Source organism: Peromyscus californicus, unplaced genomic scaffold (genome assembly GCF_007827085.1).
Source record: "Peromyscus californicus insignis strain IS unplaced genomic scaffold, ASM782708v3 Scaffold_1__1_contigs__length_55948999, whole genome shotgun sequence".
Lineage (NCBI taxonomy): Eukaryota > Metazoa > Chordata > Mammalia > Rodentia > Cricetidae > Peromyscus > Peromyscus californicus.
In genome coordinates, this window is record NW_026294492.1 from 5152102 (window position 1) to 5174069 (window position 21968).

Here is a 21968-nt window from a genome sequence, read left to right on the forward strand (position 1 = left end):
CCCCCCACCCCCGTATGCACACGATGGCACGTGCACTCCCACATGTGCATACACATGCACAAGCGCACACACACACACAATAAGTAAAATGTAAAAACACATTTATACGTATACCACTCAGCCTGGCTCTCACACCAGGGTTCTCTGATATACTAGAGTTACCGCTGAACCAGTGGGCAGCTGCAGGAACCATGTCAACACTCCTGCTGGCCCCCAGACTCCCTCCATGCAGGAGAACTGTATCAGTCACCTTCCTGGTTGCCGTGATCAAGTGAACTAGAAGCAACTTAAAGGGAGACAGATTCACGTATTTATTACAGTACGAAAGGGCAGTAGTCCATCGTGGTGGATAACTCATAGCAACAGAGCATGGAGTGGCTGGTCACACTCCTTCCACAATCAGGAAGCAGAGAGGCCTGCCACTTCCTCCAACAAGGCTCCTCTTCCTAAAGCTCCCATCACCTTGCCAAAGAGTGACAGTAGCTGGGGACCAAATATATAAACACATGAGCTGGTAGGGTGTGCAAAGCACCATGGGAACTTTAATCCACTACATGCTCTTAGCTTTCAGATCCGCCTTGGGTCTTTGCAATATCCCTTCAGGGTCCACTGAGGAACTAATCAGTTTCAGTTTATTCATAGTTAAAATTGGATGCAGTGCTCAGTTTGGAATTAAAATTGTGGGTGTGCAATCATTGTTGTGAAATGAATTATTAGCTGGGGCTTATAAGAAGGTATTTTTAGTTCGGTTGTCCACTCTGGTCCTTAGATTTGTCCTCCAAAGTTTCCATTACCAGAGGACAGCTGTGTTCTGATGTGGTAGAGCAGTGGTTCTCAATCTGTGGGTTGTGATCCTTTCACAGGGGTCACTTAAGACCATGGGGAAATAGATATTTACATGACGATTCACAACAGTATCAAAATTACAGTTATGAAGTGGCAATGAACCTAATTTTATGGGTGGGAGTCATTACAGCACGAGGAGCTGTATTAAAGGGCCACAACATTACAAAGGTCGAGAACCACTGTGGAAGGGAGAAAACCTTATTACAAGGGTAAGAGAGAAAGAGACGGCATTCACAGAATTCTTATTATAGTGTGTGACTACAGCATTCAATCTTATCAGTACTGCTAATGTCTTACTTTTCCTGACCCATAAATTAAGCTTTGTCATAGTGGTGAGGAAAACAGTTCATGTAGGTAGGGCTAGGTGCTATTTAGGGCTTCAGCCATCTACTGGGGTCTGGGAACACATTCCTGTGGATAAGAGGGCATGCTGGCTATATAGAGAAATCTATAGGATGGGACGATAGCTAATCAGCAAAGTGCTTGCTGGGCATGTACGAGGACCTGAGTTCAAGCCCTGGGTACCAGGTGGAAAAGCTGGGAGGGGTAGTATGTGCTTACAATCCCAGCACTGGGAAGGCAGAGACAGGCGGTCCCTCTGGCTTGTTGGCCGGCCAGCCTAGTCAAATCGGGGAATTCTGGTTAGTGGGAGTGCCTCTGACCTCCACATGTATACGCATTCCCCCCTCCCTCCCTCTCTCTCTCTCTCTCTCTCTCTCTCTCTCTCTCTCTCTCTCTCTCTCTCACACACACACACACACACACACACACACACACACACACACGCACACCCATGAACACATGCACGGACACAATAAAGAACAAGACACTGGCCGCTCTCACACGTGAGAAAGGGAAGTCACATATATTGAGGACCTGCAGGTCTCAGGATATTTGTGTTCCTGACAACCCTTGAGCCTCACACCAACCTAAGCAGTAGGCAAGCTCTTCCGGGAGACAAGAATCTGGGCCCCACCTGGGGGTCATGCCTGAGCCCAAACCTCCTCCCGTTGATTTTCAGAGGTCTGTGTTCCCCCGAGTCGTCAACAAGAAACCCAGGAGACAGTAGACTTCTGAGAAGTGTGGACCGACCGGCTGCTCTTTTCTATTTAAGGGAATCTCAAAGCACACACCATAAATTATCCTCTCCTCAGCACTCTTCACAGGCGCTGGGTCCCGAGCCAACCCTCCAGCTTGGGACCAGGCAGAGCTGGTCCCCCCCTCCTGTCGGACAGCCACGGTGAGGCACAGATCCTCCCCACAACACAGGGCTCCCTTCACCATCCTCCTCCTCTCCGCCCGGGGGACTGACAGTGCCAGGCTGCCGAGCACCTTTTTAAAATTTTATGCATATATTCAGACTTTGCAAGACGCCCAGTTTTCACACAACCCACTAAGCACTAGCCACTGAGATCACCAACCATGCATTACCTATTCTTCACACTTCTTTCTTTTATCGAGTAACCCTCATCTCTGTTTTTCCAAAAAGAACAATCATACGCAGTATTTAAATAAGCAAACAGCTTTGCTCTTTCTCATTTGGAGACCAAGCTAGGGGAAGGCTAACAGCCCGCCATGGTGCAGCACCAGCCCCACTGGGTCTGCTGTGCCCCAAGACAGCCCTTCTAGAAGGCCCCACGGTGTGGCAGCCCAGTTTTCTTCCTGGAATTCAGCTTGCCTTCTAATACACTGACAGTCGCATCTTAAGAATAGAGTGATTTTCTCATCCTCGGTTTGTCATACAAAACTACTGGCAGGGATATATTCCTGGGACAGCTTTTTAAAGTCTGTCTGCAAACAGCACCGAGACTAAATTTGTGTCCCTGAACGAGTGGGGATGGAGCGTGTTGCAAAGAGAAGCCAAGGGGCCAAGAAGGTGGAGTCTTGGCTCACCCTGCCAGGAGGTCTAGACAGCAAGTGTCCGTCAGTCCAGCCACACGCCATGGTCTCAAGTGAGGGAATTCTAGTTAGGAATTCAAGGCAGTTGGGCTCATTCCTTAAAACCAGTGTTGGAAATCCACATCAGTAATAATCAAATGGGCTTACATTCCATGTCACAAAGCTTTCTATAACATACATGAAGAAAACATGACTTTGCAAAGCAAGAATAGATTCCATGTGATTAGAAATGGACAACAGTTTTGTGGCTGGGTGGTTTCCACATACAGGTTAGTCCCTCCCATCCGCTGTCTGCCTCCAGTGTTCCCCTCAGTCATTCTATGGTCGCTAGAATACAGACAGTCGTCACCTCTAGCTGCACTCTGGGTGTGAGTTTTGAAAAGAACAAGCAAGGTTGGAGGCCAGCTTCCCTTCTCAGACTGACTGTGTTCATGGTGTAGCTCACCTGTGAACTCTTTCTGGTTTTGTATGAGAGCGGGTGAGCATGAAGCTGATGGGTAGCCAGAGTCTGCAGAGTATTTATTATTTTTAACAGAGCGAATTGATCTGAGAAATCCCTTCAAACAGGTGCATGGTGCTTCTGTGGGTAGAAGAGGAAAAGCCTTATCATTTTTCAGCAAAAGGAATTTATTCTACAACCATTACTATCATGAATACAGATTTCAATATCATACTGTTGATAAAATGAGGTTTCATAAATAAGGTGTAAGTTACATTTAAAATATCACGAATCATTTTCTAAAAATATATAAAATATTCCAGAAGTATAGAGTTGAGACTACTTCATAGAAAGAAAATTATACAATATTGTACACACCAGACAATGTATGTGGGTGTGTACCTATCAATCCATCTAACTGCCAGCATGCCTAAACAGTAGTTTTGACCATAAGGATACTGGGGATACTTTCACTTTTTGTAAGTTTGGGGGCTGAAGAGATGGCCCTGTGGATGAAAGTGCTTGCTGCTCTTCTAGAGGACCCAAGTTCAGTTCCCAGAACCCATGCCAGAGAGCTCCCAACTGTAACAGCCTGTAACACCAGCGACAGGGCATGTTATGTCTTCTGGTCTCTGCAGGTGTATGTATACACCTGTATACAGATACACACACAAATAAAAATAAATTTTAAAAATTAATATGTTCTTACAGATACTGAATCTTCAGGAGATCATCTTATTTCCAACCAACAAAACAACGCACCAAAGCCCCCTTTCAAATAACATCTATGTGTTTTAGTCATCCCCTTAGCAGGAAAGGGATAAAGCGATATTGCCTTGTTCTCGGATTCTGAGAATATTTTAGCCTTTATATTCTAAATCTAATTCACACTTAATAAAAGGGAGACATATTTCCCAAGAGGCTTCCAAATGGCTTCTTCAAAACTGACTTATGACATAAGACTACAGAGCAGCTCTAGGTCAGGGAAGAGGCATCCTCTGCTGTGAGACTTTCATTTCCCACGCTCTGCTGTGTTTTGGTGTATTGTGAGCAACCGCTACAAGTGAGTGGATGTTCTATTTTCTTGTTGGCACAACTGGTGAAAAACTAAACGACCCATCTATTCAACAAACAGCAGATACACTGGGCACCAGTCGGAGTCTGCAGAAGTAAGAGGATTGCTGAAGATGCAAAACCAGGGTCCGCCTGCCCACTGCAGGGCACACCTCAAACCAGACATTTTCCTTTGCACAGAGATGTTGCTTCCTAAAGCGTTTTTTTTTTCTTTTACCTTGGGGTAAGGGCAAGATCTCCTATATCCCAGGCTGACCTTGAACCCACTCTGCAGCTGAATGTGCCATCGCATTTCTAATCCTCCTGTCCCTGCCTTCCAAGAGCAGGGGTTACAGGCATGCACCGTCATAGCCAGGTTTACGTGCTACCAGGATCAATCCCAGGGTTCCCTGCATGCTACACAAAGACTCCACTGAGTCACCAATTGCACAAGTGTGCAGTTCTGATGTTTGTTTCTAGATAGAGGCCCCTGTTGTGGTTTGAATGTAAAATGTCCCCCACAGGCTCTTGCCTTTACATACCAGGTCCCAGGCTGGTGATACTGTTGTGGAAGGTTGAGAAATGCTTAGGAAGCGGGGGCCTGGCTGGTTGGCTGGGTGGAGGTGAGATCTCTGAGGAAGGACCTTTGAGGGATCCAACTTAGGATCCTATCCTACATTCTGGTCCTGACATCGTATGAGAACCTTCGTAAAATACACCTGGAGCCATGGAGCTCTTCCACCAGGCCTCCCTGCCACGATAGATGGAAATTTCCTGACATCACCAAACAGAATAAATTCTGGCTCCTGTAACTTGCTTCCACTGGGGTGTTATTCCCAGACTCTCAGCTTGTGTGTTTGTTTTGCTTGTTCTTGAGAAAGTGGACTGTGTTAAGAGTCTATGATAGAGGTATCCCAAGCGTATCCCTGTAGACTTTGGGACCTAACAGATGGGACCCAACACATGCCCAGCTGAGGCAGCTGGAGCTGCAGTCCAGCCACTGTCCCTTTGTCCTGCTTTAATTCACTTTCAGCAGTGAGCAGGACCACAAGGACCCACAGGGGGCAGGCGGACACACCGCGATTCTTACAACCCACCAACAGTAAGACTGTGCTGGATGCTTCAATGCTGTTTTTCCCAAGCCTCCTAGATTTCAAAAACTGGAATACTGAGTAGGGCCATGGGCACTCAAGTTGCCTGGGTGCTCGGAAGCTAAGTGATGAATGAGCCACGAAGAAAACTGAATGTGTGAGTGATCAAGAGCAGACAGCAATTGAGAAATTCCAGGGGTCAATTTCTAACACATTTTTAAACAAACCTCATCTGTTGGGAGTTTTTTTTTTTAATTTCAAAGCATAAAGCATAAAAACAAACTGTTAAGTATACCACAGGATACAACAGTGATTGTACCAGGTAGCTATAAAATTCCCTTTTACACCTAAGCAACGGGGCAGAGGAGACAGGGCCCTTTGGAAGCTGGCAGGCCAGCTAGACTGCTGCCCCAGCATCGAGAGGAGAAGCTGGAATGTGGAACTGTGGCATGCACTTCCCTTTAGATGTTCTTAAATTGTTCCCATTTATTTATTTATGGGGGTGGGGGCACATATGTGGAGGTCAGAAGACAATTCTCAGGAGTCAACACTCTCCTTCCACACATGGATTCCGGGGATTGAACTCCAGTTTTTGGACTCAGCAGGAAGCACCTTTGTCCACTGACCCATGTCTTCCTTGCTTCTCCAGCTTGAAGACAAGACACTGTTGTGGTGATATATTGTGTGTCCCAATAAAGCTGGCCTGAGGATCAGAGAAGCAGAGCAAGCCACAGCCAACCCCAGCTCACCAACTCCTCAGCCGATCCTGTTTCCACAAATCCTCAGACTGAAAGCCTCCGAGTCCTCACCCGAAAGGCCTCAGCCAAAAAAAGAGCCTTTACTTCCTGTCTCCTCATGCCTTATATATCTTTCTCTGCCCTGTCATATTAGTTCCTGGGATTAAAGGCAAGTGTGCTTCCCAAGCAAAGGCATGAGATCTCAAGTGCTGGGATTAAAGGTGTGTGCCACCACTGCCTGGCTCTGTTCCCAGTGTGGCCTTGAACTCACAGAGATGCAGATGGATCTCTGCCAGCTGGGTGCTAGGAATAAAGGTGTGTGCCACCACTGCCTGACCTCAATGTCTAATCTAGTAGCTGGCTCTGTCCTCTGATCCTCAGGCAAGCTTTATTCGGGTTACACAATATATCACCATACACCATGACCAAGGTAACTTACAGAAGAAACTATTTGGGGCTCACAGTTCCAGAGGGTTAGAGTCCATGGCTGCTATGGTTGGGAGCATGGCGGCAGGCAGGCAGGCATGGTGCTGGGGCAGTGGCTGAGAGCTCACATCTTGAGACACAAGCAGAAGGCAGGGGTAGGGGAGGCGGGAGACTGGGAATGGCATGGACTTTTTAAACCTCAAATCCCACTCCCAGTGACACACCTCCTCCAACAAGGCCACACCTCTTAATCCTTCCCAAACAACTCCACCAACTGAGGACCAAGTGCTCAAACATATAATCCTATGGGGGGAAGGGGGTGGGCATTATCATTCAAACGACCACATTCTCTGTTTTTAATGTAGAGAAAGTCAAATTGCAAGAGCCACAACACATCATATAGTGGGTGGTTTTCAAGCAAGCTCTGAGCTACATTTTTAATTTGAAGTGTCATTTGAAATCCTTAAACATTAAATCTCTCTATCTAATTACATATATACAGGGAGAGATACATTCGATAAAGTGCCAGAACCCAATAAAGTAATGCAACACTGCAAAATCTCTTATAGACAGCTTGAAAACCACACTAGGAGTTCACTCAAGCACTGGTTAACGTCATCTGAAAGTGTGTGGTGACTGAGGTGAAGTTCCGTAGCAAGCAGGCACACTTGAGAGCAGCCTGAGTCCGACAAGCATTGTTTTGGTTTCCACTGAACATGTGATTGAAGAGTAAGTGTCAGTCAGCATCCCTGGCAATTCACCTACGTTTATACATTTCATCCTGTACTTTCCAGGAAAACACCATCAGTCATGTCCATACATGAAGTCACAAGGGAAAAGTATAGTAATTCCAACAGCAGCAGCAGCAGCAGGAGCCAGGATGAGATTTCCTAAGGACCAGAGTCTCACTGTCCCGTGATAGATAACACACACCCATAGAGCCGAAAAGTGGCTGCCAATGACCCATGTGCCAACAGGAGAAAGGGGTTTGCTCCATAACATGTGCATAAATGCATACATGTCTTGCAGACAACGTATGCAGTCCTGTAACCAGCCTAGCAGGAATGAAGACATTCTAGAGAGACCCTTGTACCCCTCTCTTCAGGTATTCAGACAACAGACCTCAGGAATCTGGAATTTCCCTACCTCCACCAGAAGGACAGGCCAAAAACCTGATGCCAGGCAGAGGAGGCACCTGTGTCCCAGAAAGATACTTCACGTATTTCTGACAACTTGTCCACTTTCCAAGAAAGACAAGAGCTCAGACAGTGATGACCACACCTCGGCCAGGATTTCCTGTCCTCTAAACCTAAGCCTCATGTCAGATCCCAAAAGATGCACTTGGGGGGTCATTAAGCCTTGCTTGTTCCTCTTCCCAGTGTGGCCGCATTAAATAACCCCCCTTTCTCTGCTTTTCACAATTATCTATTTAATTGGTGTGGGGGACAGGTTACTGAGCTCGGCTTGTTAGCATTTTCAGATTCCAGGGTCCCATCAGAACAACTCCACTAACAGCCCCAGCTGCCCAGGAGGCCGAGGTGAGAGAGTCATTTGAACTTGGGAGTTCAGGGTCATCACAGGCAATAGAATAAGAGCCTATCCCAAGAGAAGAAAAAAAATCTTATCTTGATTATAAAAAAATGACTACTGGTCACATAAAAATGTATCTGAAATACAAAATGAAGGGCTGGGAAAATGGTTCCGTGGGTAAGAGTGCTTGTTCTTCGAGAAGGAGGACCTGAGTTTGAATGTGTTGTGACTATGCAAAAAGGGTCAGTAAGATAAAGACCCAGCACTGGGGATGAAGATATAAGGATCCCAAGAGCTTGCTGGCCCCCCAACCGAGCCACGATGTTCAGTGTTTACAGGTATGTTTCCCCATACAGTCACCTCAATGTGCGCGCACACACACACACTTTAATTCACACACACATTCACTTTAATGCACAACAACTCATGCATACACATACATTCTCTTTAATACACACATACACACACACACACATGCACACACAAAGAAACTGTACAAAAAAAAAGCAAGCAATGCCTTCAGTTCTTTGGTCCTTCCTTTTAATACGTCTTTTACATTTGTATTATCTTGCATGTATGGGCATACATGCCAGAGCATGCATGGAGGTCAGAGAGCAACTGAAGTAAGTCAGCTCTCTTCCTTCCATCATGTGGGTTGTAAGGAACTCAAATCATCAGTGCCCTTATCCACTGAGCCATGTCCTCGGCCTCTGGTTCTTCCTGTTAAAGTCACTCGGAGACCGCACTTTCTAAGACTTTGTAATTACTTCATCTTTTTGTTTTGTTTTGATCTTTGGTTTGTTTTTAAACTAGAATTTATGGCTATACAAAAATCCATCTCATGCACACAGTGACACATCTTTGCAGTTTCTATTGCACCAAGTATTGAAGTTTAAAAAACACGGAATGAAAACACTGCGAATAGCCAAGTATGGTACTTTGGTAAATAAACATTAAAATGGTTCAGATGAACACAATCTCTAGAAAGACGTCGCCTAGGAGAGATGGGCTACAGATACCAGACCAGGGCCACCATCACCACGCTCCACAGACAAAGCGGAATAGCCCTGTCTATGAGTCACAACGCCATGGAGGTCTTAAATCTCTCCAACTGCAGCCACAACAAGTACTGTGCCCCAGCAAAAGAACCAGGCCTCTCCCTGCAGACACACTGGCCCTCCTTCCCAGGGAGACTTCATGTGAAAGTGTTGGCGTTGTGACTTCAGCATCGTGTCGTCCCCGTGACATTAAATGCTCTTTGGCAAGATAAATCACGCTGTGTTTAACTACTCCTTGACTCTTGGACACTTAGCTGGTAACCAATCTTCTGAGATAATAAACAAGATCACAGAGAATGATAAATTTTATGTTATACCATTAAATTAAAAGCACAACAACCCAGTGACATAATTCAATCTGGATTTAGCCTATCTGATTTTAAACACTGAGCAAGATTATCATAATAAATCCTAGGTCTATCCATTCCATCTTTATAATCCCCAAACTTAATAAATGTGGCTTTTAATGCTTTCCATGATACCATCAGTCAAGGTGTTGGGAGATGCAGATTCCAGGAGGCACCTTGAAATTTCACTAGGTGTATTATTCAGATTCATTTAAATACCCTAGAAAATGGAGTAAAATCTGTCCAACTCTCACAGCTCCCAACTCAAACTTTTCCTGAGACATTAATGAATACAGCCTGTGAAAGTCTACTAACGAGGCAGGGCAAAGACCCAGTGTTTGCCATGTACACCTGAGGAGTCAGGATCCTTGGGACTCACATAGAAGCTGAGCAGGTATAGTAGACTGCCTCTAATCCCAGCACTCCAGAGGCAGAAATGGGATCACCTGGAACAAAATGGCTGGGCTAGACAACTTGAAACTGGCAAGCTGTAAGTTCAGAAAGAGACCCTGCCTCAGTATTAAGTAGAGAGCAGTCAGAGATGACACTCATCAACACTGAGCCTCTACACTCACATCACACATGTGCCTGAGCACCAGAACACACACAACTGCACCTACACACATCCACACAACCCACACATACACGTTCCCACCCTTCTGTACTTAGCCCAGGCCTCTGCTCATACACACCCTTTAAGCACTCAAGCATTCCTCTACAGCTGAGGACTCCATTCACGGAGCTGACCCTTCTCATCCTGTGCCAAGTTCTTTCGTCTGGCTACCCTTCTGTCTGTGGCGACAATCCAGTCCTTCCCAGCACAGCCTCCCCAAGTCATCTCACTCTCCAGCCTGTTCCTAGAGGCCCCCAGTCCCCAGAGGAGGCTGGCTTGCTTGCTTCATGTGAATGCCTCTGCTGCCCCCTTTGACTGGTCTCTGCCACCTCTTTGTCTGAAGTCAATTTTCAGCTCTCTTCTGGGAAGTTCCTTCATTCAGACTCTCTTCTCTAGAGAAACCTGGACTCTGAAATCAAACACTCAAACTTCTTGTTACTATTGTGCGTTCCTTATGCTAATTTGCCTTTGAGGTTTCCTGGCAGACCTGAACCCCAGCTCAGATGACTAAAGATTAAAGTCTGCCTTCTCCCAGGTGGAGTCTAGTGTGAGCAGCACTTTCTACCTGGGAGTTGAGAATTGTCTACCCTCATCTCTGTGGGCAGCTGGACAGTGAGCCAGACAGAGGGACCCAGACAAAGGAGAGTCTCCCAGGCGTCCCAGGGCAGACTTATTGATATCTAGGACTCAGCTAATAGCTTGACACATGGTGATGATCTTCACATCAGTGGCTGACTTCCGGCCCAGATGTTGCCTACTCCTTTTCCTTATCAAAACGCAGTACTACTGCTACCATTGGAAGCTCCTGGTGAGTGTGTAGGCTGCTTAGAAGCTAAGCTGAACAGTACCTTCTACAATTAAACATTCACTGCAGGACTACAACTTAATGGGAGCGTTACCTGTGGGGAGTGGATGAAGTCCTGAGTGAACGTGTCATTGCTGACATGAGCAAGCCCACGTCAAGGGCCCGATGACGCCTCAGTCCCGCGGCAATGGCAAAGCTTTCTCTCGGGTAGCCTCAGAGGAATGGTAAAGTCTCTGGTCTAACTAGGAGTGTGTGGGAACCACTGATCAGTGTGTATGGAAACTACCAACCACAGGTTTCTCCTCTCAGATGACCACAACCTGACACGTCTCCTCTACAGAGACCCCCTGTGAAGATCAGCCGAACTGGCTTCTTTGTTCAGCTGTATGCAATAACCTACCTCCTCCATTTAGATGTAGAAAATAAATGTGCCGTTTCCAGACTGGCACTGCTACACCTCCATCAGAGGCAAACCCCACCTCACCTCAGCTTTCCTGTACATACCTGTCATTTCTCCATTCCCCATCACCCGAGTCAGGGCAGTCCCTAAAGACATGCAAGATCACGGCAGTTATCATCTACTAAACACTAGGATAACAGCATCACACCCTGTTAATCAAAAGGGAGAGGGGGACATTGGGGGGGGACACTGCACTTATTTTTGTTTTTGCTATTCATGGTAGCCTATCACTAGGTAGCATATCAGTTACTTTCTTTGTTCTGTGACCAAGTTCCTGACAGGAAACAAGGGGAAGGAAGGGCTTGTTGTGGTTTATAAGTTCAACGGGCTACAGTCTATCATGGCAGGGAAGGAGTGGCAGTAGACAGGTAGCCACACTGCTCCATAATCAGGATGCAGAGAGTAGACTGGAGGTCGTGTTGGCCTATCAAACTTCTAAGCCCACCCCCAGGAACTCATGTCTTCTATCAAGGGTCCCCACCCAAGGGATCATAGCCTTCTAACAGAACCCCAACCAGCTGAGGGCCGGGTATTCAAATGCTTAACCCTATGGAAGACATTCCACATTCAACTCACAAAGATGGTCACTTCTATACTAGAATGGATGCTGCCATGTTCGCTTCCAGATTCAAATGTCCTAAAAGCTAGTACAATTCCAGTACCTCCAAATTAAAAAATCTCCAAAACTCAAGAGCAGCAAACTGAGTGGGGCTTCCAAATGCCTGCTTCCAGGCTAAACATTCACCACACGCAGTTGACAACTATCCAAACAAGCTCCAGCTTTTGTAGTAGGCAACAGGAATTGAGATACAAATATGCACAACATACACAGAGCTAGATGTGTTTCCTATACATACCATTGGTTCCTGACAAGACTAGAGTGGTAAGCTAGACAAAGGAGAAAAGTACCTTTTTCTAAGTACCTGAGTATTGCAGAATATTAGTTTAACTGTGCAAAGATGTGCTGCATTTGTTTAACTCTGTAAAGATGTACCGCATTTGCTTACGTTGCAGAATATTTGTTTGACTATGTAAAGATGTGTTGCTGTTTTAGCTTGCCTGCCTAAGGCACCTGACTGGTCTAATAAAAACCTGACTGACCAATAGTGAGGGAGGAAATACAGGCAGGACTTCTGGGTAGGAGAGTAAGGAGGAGGAGGAATTTAGGCTTGGGGTGAGAAAGAAAAAGAGACACCAGGGGACAGACAGACAGACATGGAGGAAGCAGGAAAGCAGGACATACAGAATGAAAGAAAAGTAAAAAGGCCTGAGGCAAAATATAGATGAAGAGAAACAGGTTAATTTAAGTTATAAGAGCTAGTGGGACAAGCCTAAGCTAAGGCCAAGCTTCCATAATTAATAATAATTCTCTGTGCCTTTATTTGGGAGCTGGTTGGTCATCGCCCAAAAATTCCAGCTACCCCTGAGGAAAGGGAACTTGTCTCCATTCCAAGAAAAAGAGTTCTAAAATTTTTGTAGGGACCACCTTTCTAGGGTAAGGACCTGCTCCCAGCCAATATTCCCATGTGTGACTACTTAAAGAACCAAGTGTCCTAACAACAGAACTACTCAGTTTCTTTAACATTCCTTCCAAAACTCTGAATATTCTGTTTACTCTTATTTTGTCACAGCCCCAGGAGTCTGCTACCAGGGCACGGCAGGAGGAATATTCTCCTCTTTCTCCACAGTGAGCAAGCTGTCTGACAAACCTCCTCTACTTCCTTTCTCAGGAGGTCTCAGTCCTGTCCCTCAGGATGCTTTATCCAGTGAGGAGATCTCCAAGCAGTCTCAGCTAGGCAACATTCCTCATTCCTCCTGCCGCCCCAGGACCTGCCACCATATGGATCCGCTTATCTCTCCTCCATTCCACTGCCCTCAATGCCGGGCACTGCCTTCCCACCCTGTGCTCCTGATCAGCTCTGACAGACTCTGAAACAGCAGCACTCCTGGGTCTGGGAACTGTCTGGTATGGATTCCCACCCAGGTCTTTGTCAAGGGCAAGGAGTGGGAGAAGTATAATCCCCTCCCCCTACATCTCCAATGACATTACAGAAATCATGAAAGGAATGAAAGTGAACTCAGCACTTAATCACACTCGAACATGCTGGCTCTGAGTGAGTTCAAACAGCTGGAGATATCGAGACAGATTACCCAGTGTCCATACAGAAAGAAAAAAAAATGAAGAAATTAAGCCATACTAATAATTTAAAATTTTTCATTAAAGCAAAGATCTTCTTAGCTGATGCTATTGTCAAAATCCCAGGACATTTTGTGAAAAGTTGAAAGACCTTGTAACGCATAGGGAACTTGGTAGAAACTTCCAGATATGAGACCTTAGTGATGGAGATAAGTAATCTTAGAACAGTGCCTGTCTCTATCACTTTAACAATGCTTTAAAACAAGCCTTGGGGAAATTTCTGCTTTGGGAAAGATGGAGTACACACACTTCCATATACCTCAATCCCCCTGGACATGACATATCAAATACACACAGCAGGACCCTGACAGCTGCAGAGAAGAAGGCAGATCAACTGGGAATCTAGAAATCTAGATGCCCCCGGGATTCCTTTTCATCTTCTATAGATAAAATGCCAACAGCAGAGCCCTCTTCATCCAGAGAGAGCCCAGAAAGAGGCAGTCCAGTCTAGCAGAAAACCTTAGATTCGTCTAGTCAAATCCCACGAAGGAGTTAACAGCCAGGGCTCACCTACGCCAAGGAAGACCAGATGGGACCAACATCTCCCCTAGCTGGACACATTCTAGTCCCAGGTAGGAAGGTGTGGAGGTGTCTTTGGCTGCCAGGTGGTCATGAGCCTGACACCTTTGGTGACAATGGAGACGATAGGAGAGAGTGGACTTCCATTTCCATGCTACCATCCTCAAGTGGTGGCCTCTCACCACAAGGGTGGCAGCACAGGAATCCTAGAAGACAATCATGCATCTTAGCAATGTCAAGCGATAAAGAACCCATTCACTCAAGGAGGCTCCCTGAGAACCAATAGCAGGGCCTTCCTATCCCGGCTGCCATGATGTACCCATAGGGGAGAGTTGCAGGTCTAGCCACACTCACAGAGACCACAAACCCTCCAGGCCATGGAAGCTGACAAGAATCAAGAGGCATGCCATCCGATTCCCCTGGAGGAGTTTGTTAGAAGACCCTGAGATTTAGACAGAACTGAGGGGGTCTTATGACAATATTAAAATGCCCAGATTGCCATAAAAAATGACTTGTACTAAGAAACAGGAAGGTCTCCACTTGACTGAGAACACAGGACACTACACTCCGACATCAGCATGGAGAAAAAGTGGTTCCACAGCTGCCATCGCGGCCCACCATACTGAGGATGGGAAGCTATCAAACCAGAGAGAGCAAGCCACTGCACTCCAGCAGCAATGTGACGGAGAAGTGGGGATGACGTCACAGATCTCACAGCTATCGCCATAGGCATGCCTCAAAGGCAGCTCAGAGCCTGCCCAAAGCAAACTCAGACCAGAAATTCCCTGCCACAGAACAGAAGACATAAAGGAGAACAAAAGGATCATGTCAACTAAGAATAACAGTAATCAAAATGTATCAACTCGGTGGATGCTCCCGTGCAGAACTACTTGCAAGTTTACATGAAGCTTCCGTCGTCGTCGTCGAGAGGCTTGCATGGGTTTCCACTCCCTCAGGGGCTGGGTTTCAAGGCTGGAGTTGCCCAAGTCACCTGTGTGATGCAGAGAGCCCCAGTGAATGCATTAGTGAACTAAGCTGGCCTTGGGTACCATCATTTCTTCGAAGACTGAGGTAGAAGGATCATTGGTGTAAGTTCTGCTTGAGTTATGTAGTAAGAGCCTTCTGTGCCAAAAAGGAGGGAGGGAGGGAGGGAGGGAGGGAGGGAGGGGAAGAGGGGAGGGAGGGACGGAAGGAGGGTTTCTTTCTCTGTCGTGTTTTACCTGTGTACAGGTTGTTCAGCTCACATTAGCACGTTAATGCTAACTTGAATGGCAGACTTCACTGTGATTTTTACCACAGTGCAGTGATCACCATCTTCATATTGTCCTTTTTAAATTAATGTGGGAAGCAGGGCACCTGCAGGCCATGGTGTGCGTGTGGAGATCAGAGGACAGTTTCCAGGAGTCAGTTCTCACCTTCCTCCTTGTTGAGGCAGAGTTTATCTTGTTTGTATCTCTTCTGTGCTGTGCACTCCAGGCTAACTGCTCCACCAGCTTCTGGGTAATTTTCCCCACTCCTCCTCCCTTGCCCTCCATAGAATTGCTGGGGTCGCAGGTACAAGCGGCTGCATCCAGATGTTGATGTAGGTTCTGGGATTGAACCCAGGTCCAGCTTGGCCAGCCAGGGCTTTAATCCGCCGAGCTGCCTCCTCAGCCCCAGTACTTTCATATTTTGCAAAAGCATATAGAACATGAGCTTCACAGCTCCTCATTTTTATATGTGTCCCATCACTACCCTGCCTGTTACAGATGTCCTCAGTTTGGATGTCCATCTTAAATGCCTCCATCTCACCATCTAAATTCTGAGAGATTTGTTTTGTTTTGGGGATTTTGTGTGTGTGTGTGTGTGTGTGTGTGTGTGTGTGTGTGTGTGTGTGTGTGTTATTCTTAAGCACTTATAGCATTTACATTGAATTCTCTAATCACACTGCTCACTGCTGGGGATGTCTTTCTGTATGCTGTGAATATGTGTTGCTCTGATTGACTGATAAATAAAACGCTGATTGGCCAGTAGCCAGGCAGGAAGTATAGTATAGGCAGAATAAGCAGAGAGAAGAATGCTGGGAACAGGAAGCCTGAGTCAGGAGACACTGCCAGCCACGGCCGCCCCCATGAGAATCAAAATGTAAAGTACCGGTAAGCCACAAGCCATGTGGCAACTTACAGATTAATAGGAAATGGGTTAATTTAAGATGTAAGATCTAGCTAGCAAAAAGCCTGCCAGTGCCATACAGTTCGTAAATAATATAAGTCTCTGTGTGTTTACTTGGGTCTGAGCGGCTGCAGGTCTGGGTGGGACTGGAGAAAGCCCCAGCTACATCTCACCACATCTCTTTTAGGGGATGTTACCTCCAATCCTTTTCCTCTATTCTCTGCTCCTCTTCCCTCCTTCCAACCCCACTTCCCTCTTCTTACTCTGTCTTGTTCCCCTTGCCTCTTCCCTCCCTTCCCCTTGATGGAAGGATCTGTCAGCTCCTCCTTGCCTGACTTTTATTCTCTCTCAAGCTGGTTTTGTTTCTTTGTTTTGTGTTTGTTTGCCTGGCTGGTTGGTTTTGTTTTATCCTCGGATTTCTGGAAGGACCATGGGTGAGACTGTTCTCTGCATTCTTGGAGCTACCATCTCTGCACTTGGATAGCAGCTAGGTTGCATGTAAATATTTTGAAGTGCAATTCCTGCTCTAAGAACTTCTAACATTGCTTTCCATTGAGTGCTGTGCAAAGGTCTGGGGATACCCTGCCTTCCCCGCACCCACACTGACAACTGTCATAGAAATGTCTCCAGTAACTTCAGTTCGAGCAGTTATGTTCTGGGACCTAGAATATCCTTTCAATCTGTAGATCGCAATCTTTCCTTAAAATGTTAAAAAAAAGAATTTAAATATCAGTTTAAAAGTGCTTGCCAGGCACACACAAAGCCCTGGGTTTGATCCCTGGCAGTACAGAAACTTGATTCAGGAGCACATTCCTCTAATCCCAGCACTAGAAAGACAGAGGCAAGAGGATAGGAGAGTTCAAGACCAGCCTCTTGGCTACATTGTGATTTTTGAGGCCAGCCTGGAATATGTGAGACGTTGTCTCAAAATCAAGAAATAAAAATAAAATAGGCGGCTCGGCTATGACTCAGTACTTGCTTGCAAGCATCAGGGCCTATGTTGGGATCTGAAGCCCACGTGAAAACCACAGGTACAGTGATACACAGTGATGATCTCAAAACTCAAGAGGCACTCGGGAGGATCCCTGGGAAATTCTGTGCACTCTAGATCCAATGAGAGGGCCTGCCTAAAAAAAAAAAAAAAAAAAAAAATACAATAGAGAGCTATGAAGACATTCAACATTGGCCTCCATATGCATGCATATACATATGCATATTCTGTGTGTGCGTGTGTGTGTGTGTGTGTGTGTGTGTGTGTGTGTATGTCTGTCTCTCTCACACACACACATACACACATACACAAAGACACACATTCTGACTTTCTTGTCCTCTCTCCTGCTTGTCTTCTGTATCTTCTTAGTTTTATCATTTACTAAATGGTATAGACAGGTAAATGCATTTTCTCCAGAGAGCTCTGAGTGGGCCTGCTCAGCACTATCTCAGAACTCAGAGCTTCCTCTCCTCACCTTTCCCAAGGAGGGAGGTTACACAATGCTGAGAGGGATCATGCTCACACAGAAGCACTAGAATGCAGCTGGAAAAAACAAAAGAAATCTATGAATAGTGTCCTTTCTGAAGAAAATCCTTGCTGAATTTCTCTATCACAAGCAAACACATGTCAAGTAAACACAGTGGTTGGAGGACTGAGCTGAGTGGTCACATATTTAAAGATGGCTTGAAATTTACCCAAAACTAGGCTGGGAAGCTCACTCACTCGGTGAGATGTTTGTCCTACCAGGAGGTTCAGAGTTTGATCCTCAGAACCCACTTAAAGGTGGTGTGAGCCTTGTAACGCCAGTCCGGGAGAAGCTGAGACAGGGAGATCCCTGGGACTCACTGGCCTGCCATCCTACCCTAATCTTATGAGCTCCGGGCCAGTGAGAGATTGTCTCAAAAAACCAATGAGGACGGCATGGAAGAATCCTAGGGTCATCCTCCAATCTTCACATGCAAACATGCACACACACACACACACACACACACACATGCACACATGCACACACACACACACACACACACACACACACACACACACACACACACACACACACACACACACACACATTAACCTGAAATGTTACGTCCAGATTCAAAATACCTCAGGGATGGGCTTGCATAAAACACAAGATAGAGGCTGTGCCCAGTTTCAACAAGCCTTTCTCAACCAGTAGCAAATCTGGAAATGACCCACATCTGTTCAGGCCGGAGAGTGAGGGAGACAACAGGGAGCCGCCCCTGCTTTCCGGGGGTCGTGGGAGGTAACTTCCAGAGGGCGTTCTGCCTGAATTGCCTCTACCATCGGACATGTAGACGAACCATGGTCAGTAACCTTAACTGTAACGAATTCAGCCCTCAGTACCTGCTTTCAGCACAAACCAGAAAACCCTGCATACCACCCCAAGCAAAGAGGACCAGGAAATTATCTCCCAAAGTGTCCCAGAAGGCTTGATGGTAATCAAAGAGAAGAGTGCATTTAAAGATGGATGTAGAGAGCCAAGATTCCAACTGTTGGATCACTTCCTGAATTTTCTGTGCAAAAACACCGAGTTTTAAAATAAGAACTACTGTCTACGAATGTAAAACACACCAAAAAAAATTTTTTTTAATTAAAAAAAAAACAACCTCTATCAAAATGTACCTTGTATCATGAATGTGTTGGGTACCTTCAGCAATTATATCAGGGCAAAGCTGATGTTCCAGACTTTGTCCCCTTTCTGGCCCTGTAATTAGAAGCCGCCTGCGTCCTGTCAGACAATACCTCTGCAGACAGAAGGCTGAGCCCAGCCCTGCTCACCTCCGACTCTGTGCGCTCCCAGGACCAGGCGAATTAGCACAGCCAGAGAGGAAATGTCCCCACAGGGTGAATCAATGCGCAGCAAAGGATAATGGGATCCGTGCCCCAGCAGCTGTGGCTTGCCCCACCCCTCAGCACCTGTCAACCGGGGTAGACAGGGCGGGGCCAGGGCAACCACTCCACTCAGCTCCCACATTGCTCATTAGCCCCAGCCGGTGCCTGGGGGCCCCCCACACTGCCAAATAGTGTAGTTTTCCCCCCAGATGCAGAGAAACAATGGCTGCTCCTAGAAGAGCTGGCACGGTCCTTGTTAATCTTTCCTGTTTCGCTTCTGTTTTGCCCTTTGCATGGTGCATATGAAGGGGTGGACTGGAAGGTGGGAATTAGGTCATTCAAGTTAATTTCACCAGCTCTACTTAGAGGCTGAGAACCATGGGAGCCAGGCTGCATCGCTTAAAGCGTGGAAATAATAGGGCACTGATCCTGTCAGCTGAGGTGATCAATGGCTCCCCTTGGGAGCATTTTAAAAGCCATTTGCCCCATGGGCTTTACATGGCTCAGGCTCTCCTCCCTCTTCCTACTGCAGTAGAAGGGACTAGGCATCGAGAGAGAAACTGGGCATTTCAAATTTTACTACCAGCCTGGAAAGCAACCAGATTTCTGTTTTTGAATGTTCAGTTTCAGGGTTCAGAAACAGCCATATATATTTATGTCTGTAAGGCTACAAAACTGCAGTCTGGGACCAGGTACTTGTCACCTGTCTTGAAGGTCAAGATGCTTTTCAGGGGCCTGTGTAGGCAAAGGCCTGGAATGTTCTTGGGAATTCGTAATATCAGACTGCGAAGTGTGGCCTCTGTTGGTTTTGGTGCCTGTCTAATAAAATTTGGCCAAAAAACCACCTCTGTATGTATCAAGTTATAATGTGAGCAAACTGCGACCTAACTAAAGAGTATGTTCTTGTAGCAGAATTGAGCCCCTGCCAATCATGCCAAAGTGAGCCTTAGCCAATCACAAACTGCTAAAAGATCACTCCACGCCCATGTGAGGCGATTGCCAACTGAGGCCAATCAGTTGGCTTTCTGTCCCTCAACTATAAATCTATGCAGTCTTACACATCTTGGGGTGGAAAAATCTGGGCCCCCTTCGGACTCAATAACAATAAATTTTTGGATTTCTGTCTTCCACAATACAAAGTGCAGTGTTTGCCCGAGAGTCTTGGTACCTCTTCAGGAGCATCAGGAGGGTACTTCTCAACCAATGTGCATCTTTTTTCATTTTGCCTCTTTATTTGCTTCTTCCCCACGCTCCTCTTTTTCCATGGACCTGATTTTGCACTTCACGCCAAATGTTGTGTGGATATTTAATCCAGCCACCTGCTCTTCCTAGAATAATCCTATTGGTTTCAGTAAGAAGAAATCAGCAACACTGCAAAATGTCAATAATTGATTATTAATCATCTCTCCCACACATTCGCTACGGAAACCATTCACAGACAGGCATGGACCACCGACTTGTACCAGCTCCTCGTATGCAGAAGGCACTGTTGAGACTTGGTTGTGGGGATCGACTTAAGGCCAGGAAGGAGAGGAAAAGGATCCTGTTTCCACCGAATCTGGATATTAAGGACTCTGGAAACCAGAGACCAAGACTCCTCAAATTCCCTAACAAATCACATGGGTAAGCCCCAGACGCCGGCTCCCCTTCCCTGTGAGAGTCTGAACCTGTGCGGCCACAGATTAGGAAGTGAACATTCACACTAGAGATAAAAGTGAGAAAAAGATAAAATCACATTCCCATAGTCAGCATTCAGAATGTTTGGTAAGCACCCCCCACCGTGCGTGCGTGCGTGCGTGCGTGCGTGCGTGTGTGTGTGTGTGTGTGTGTGTGCCTACACGTGTACACCTGTGTACCTGTGTATGTTTTCTCTTGTCACACCCGAGCCCCTTGGCATTTTTGAACCACATGGAACTGTTGATTTCAAATAATTTTGACTTGGAAAAGAGCCGTTTCCTAGGACTCAGCCTGACACTGAAGACAGGTTTTGAAACCAGGATGGTGGTCTGAGTTTGTTTCTATCCTGTCATGTTTTCCTTTAACCGTGTAGGAATTAACACTCCAGACCAGGAGCACAGTCTTGGTTTCCTTCTGTCTGTGTGATGAAACAGCCTGTCCAAAAGCAATGTGGAGAGAAAAGGGTTTCTTCGGCTTACCCTTCCATGCCATGTACATCAAGGAGGGAAGTCAAGGTAGAAGCTCAAGGCAGCAGCTGATGCAGAGGCCACAGAGGATGCTGCTGCTGCAGAGGCCACAGAGGATGCTGCTGCTGCAGAGGCCATGGAGGATGCTGCTGATGCAGAGGCCATGGAGGATGCTGCTGATGCAGAGGCCATGGAGGATGCTGCTGATGCAGAGGCCATGGAGGATGCTGCTTCCTGGCTCGGTCTCCAAGGCTGGCTCAGCCTGCTTTCCTCTTCACCCCAGGACCCGTGACCATGGATGACCCTGAGCACAGTCCTCCCACATCCATCATTAAGCAAGAAAAATGTTCCTGCTCATAGGCCAGCCTGAGGAGGGCAATTTTTCAACCGAGGCTCCTTTCCCAGGTGACTCTAGCTTGTGTCAAGCTGACAAAAAAACTCAACCAACGCAAACATTGTAATGGATTACAGTTAAACTTAGGCCTGGGAGGAGGCTCAGCAGGTAAGAGCATTTGCAGTCAAGCCCGACCAACTGAGTTCAGTTCCTAGAACCCATGTAATAAAACCAACTTCTTCAAGTTGTCCTACACACACACACACACACACACACACACACACACACACACACACACACGCACACCCACACACCCACACATACATACAAACACATGCACATACACACAAATATACATACATACACACAAGCATGTACATGAATACACACAGGTGCGCACACACATACACACAAATCCACACATGCATACATACACACACACACACACACACACACGTAAGTAAATGTAAA

At 46.4% G+C, this 21968-nt stretch overlaps 1 long non-coding RNA gene across 39 annotated transcripts in view; it reads right to left on the reverse strand.

Moving 5' to 3' along the window:
* The window catches only part of LOC128115271 (uncharacterized), a 307172-nt gene that overhangs the window by 63108 nt on the left and 222096 nt on the right, over positions 1-21968 (reverse strand). The window contains exon 1 of one of the 39 annotated variants that reach the window (XR_008220094.1): positions 3191-3430. The exons of 36 other annotated variants lie outside the window; for them this stretch is intronic. This is a non-coding gene — a long non-coding RNA (uncharacterized LOC128115271). Of the gene's footprint in view, positions 1-3190; positions 3431-21968 lie in introns of those variants that run through there. 2 more of the 39 variants (XR_008220095.1, XR_008220096.1) reach the window with 2 other exon arrangements.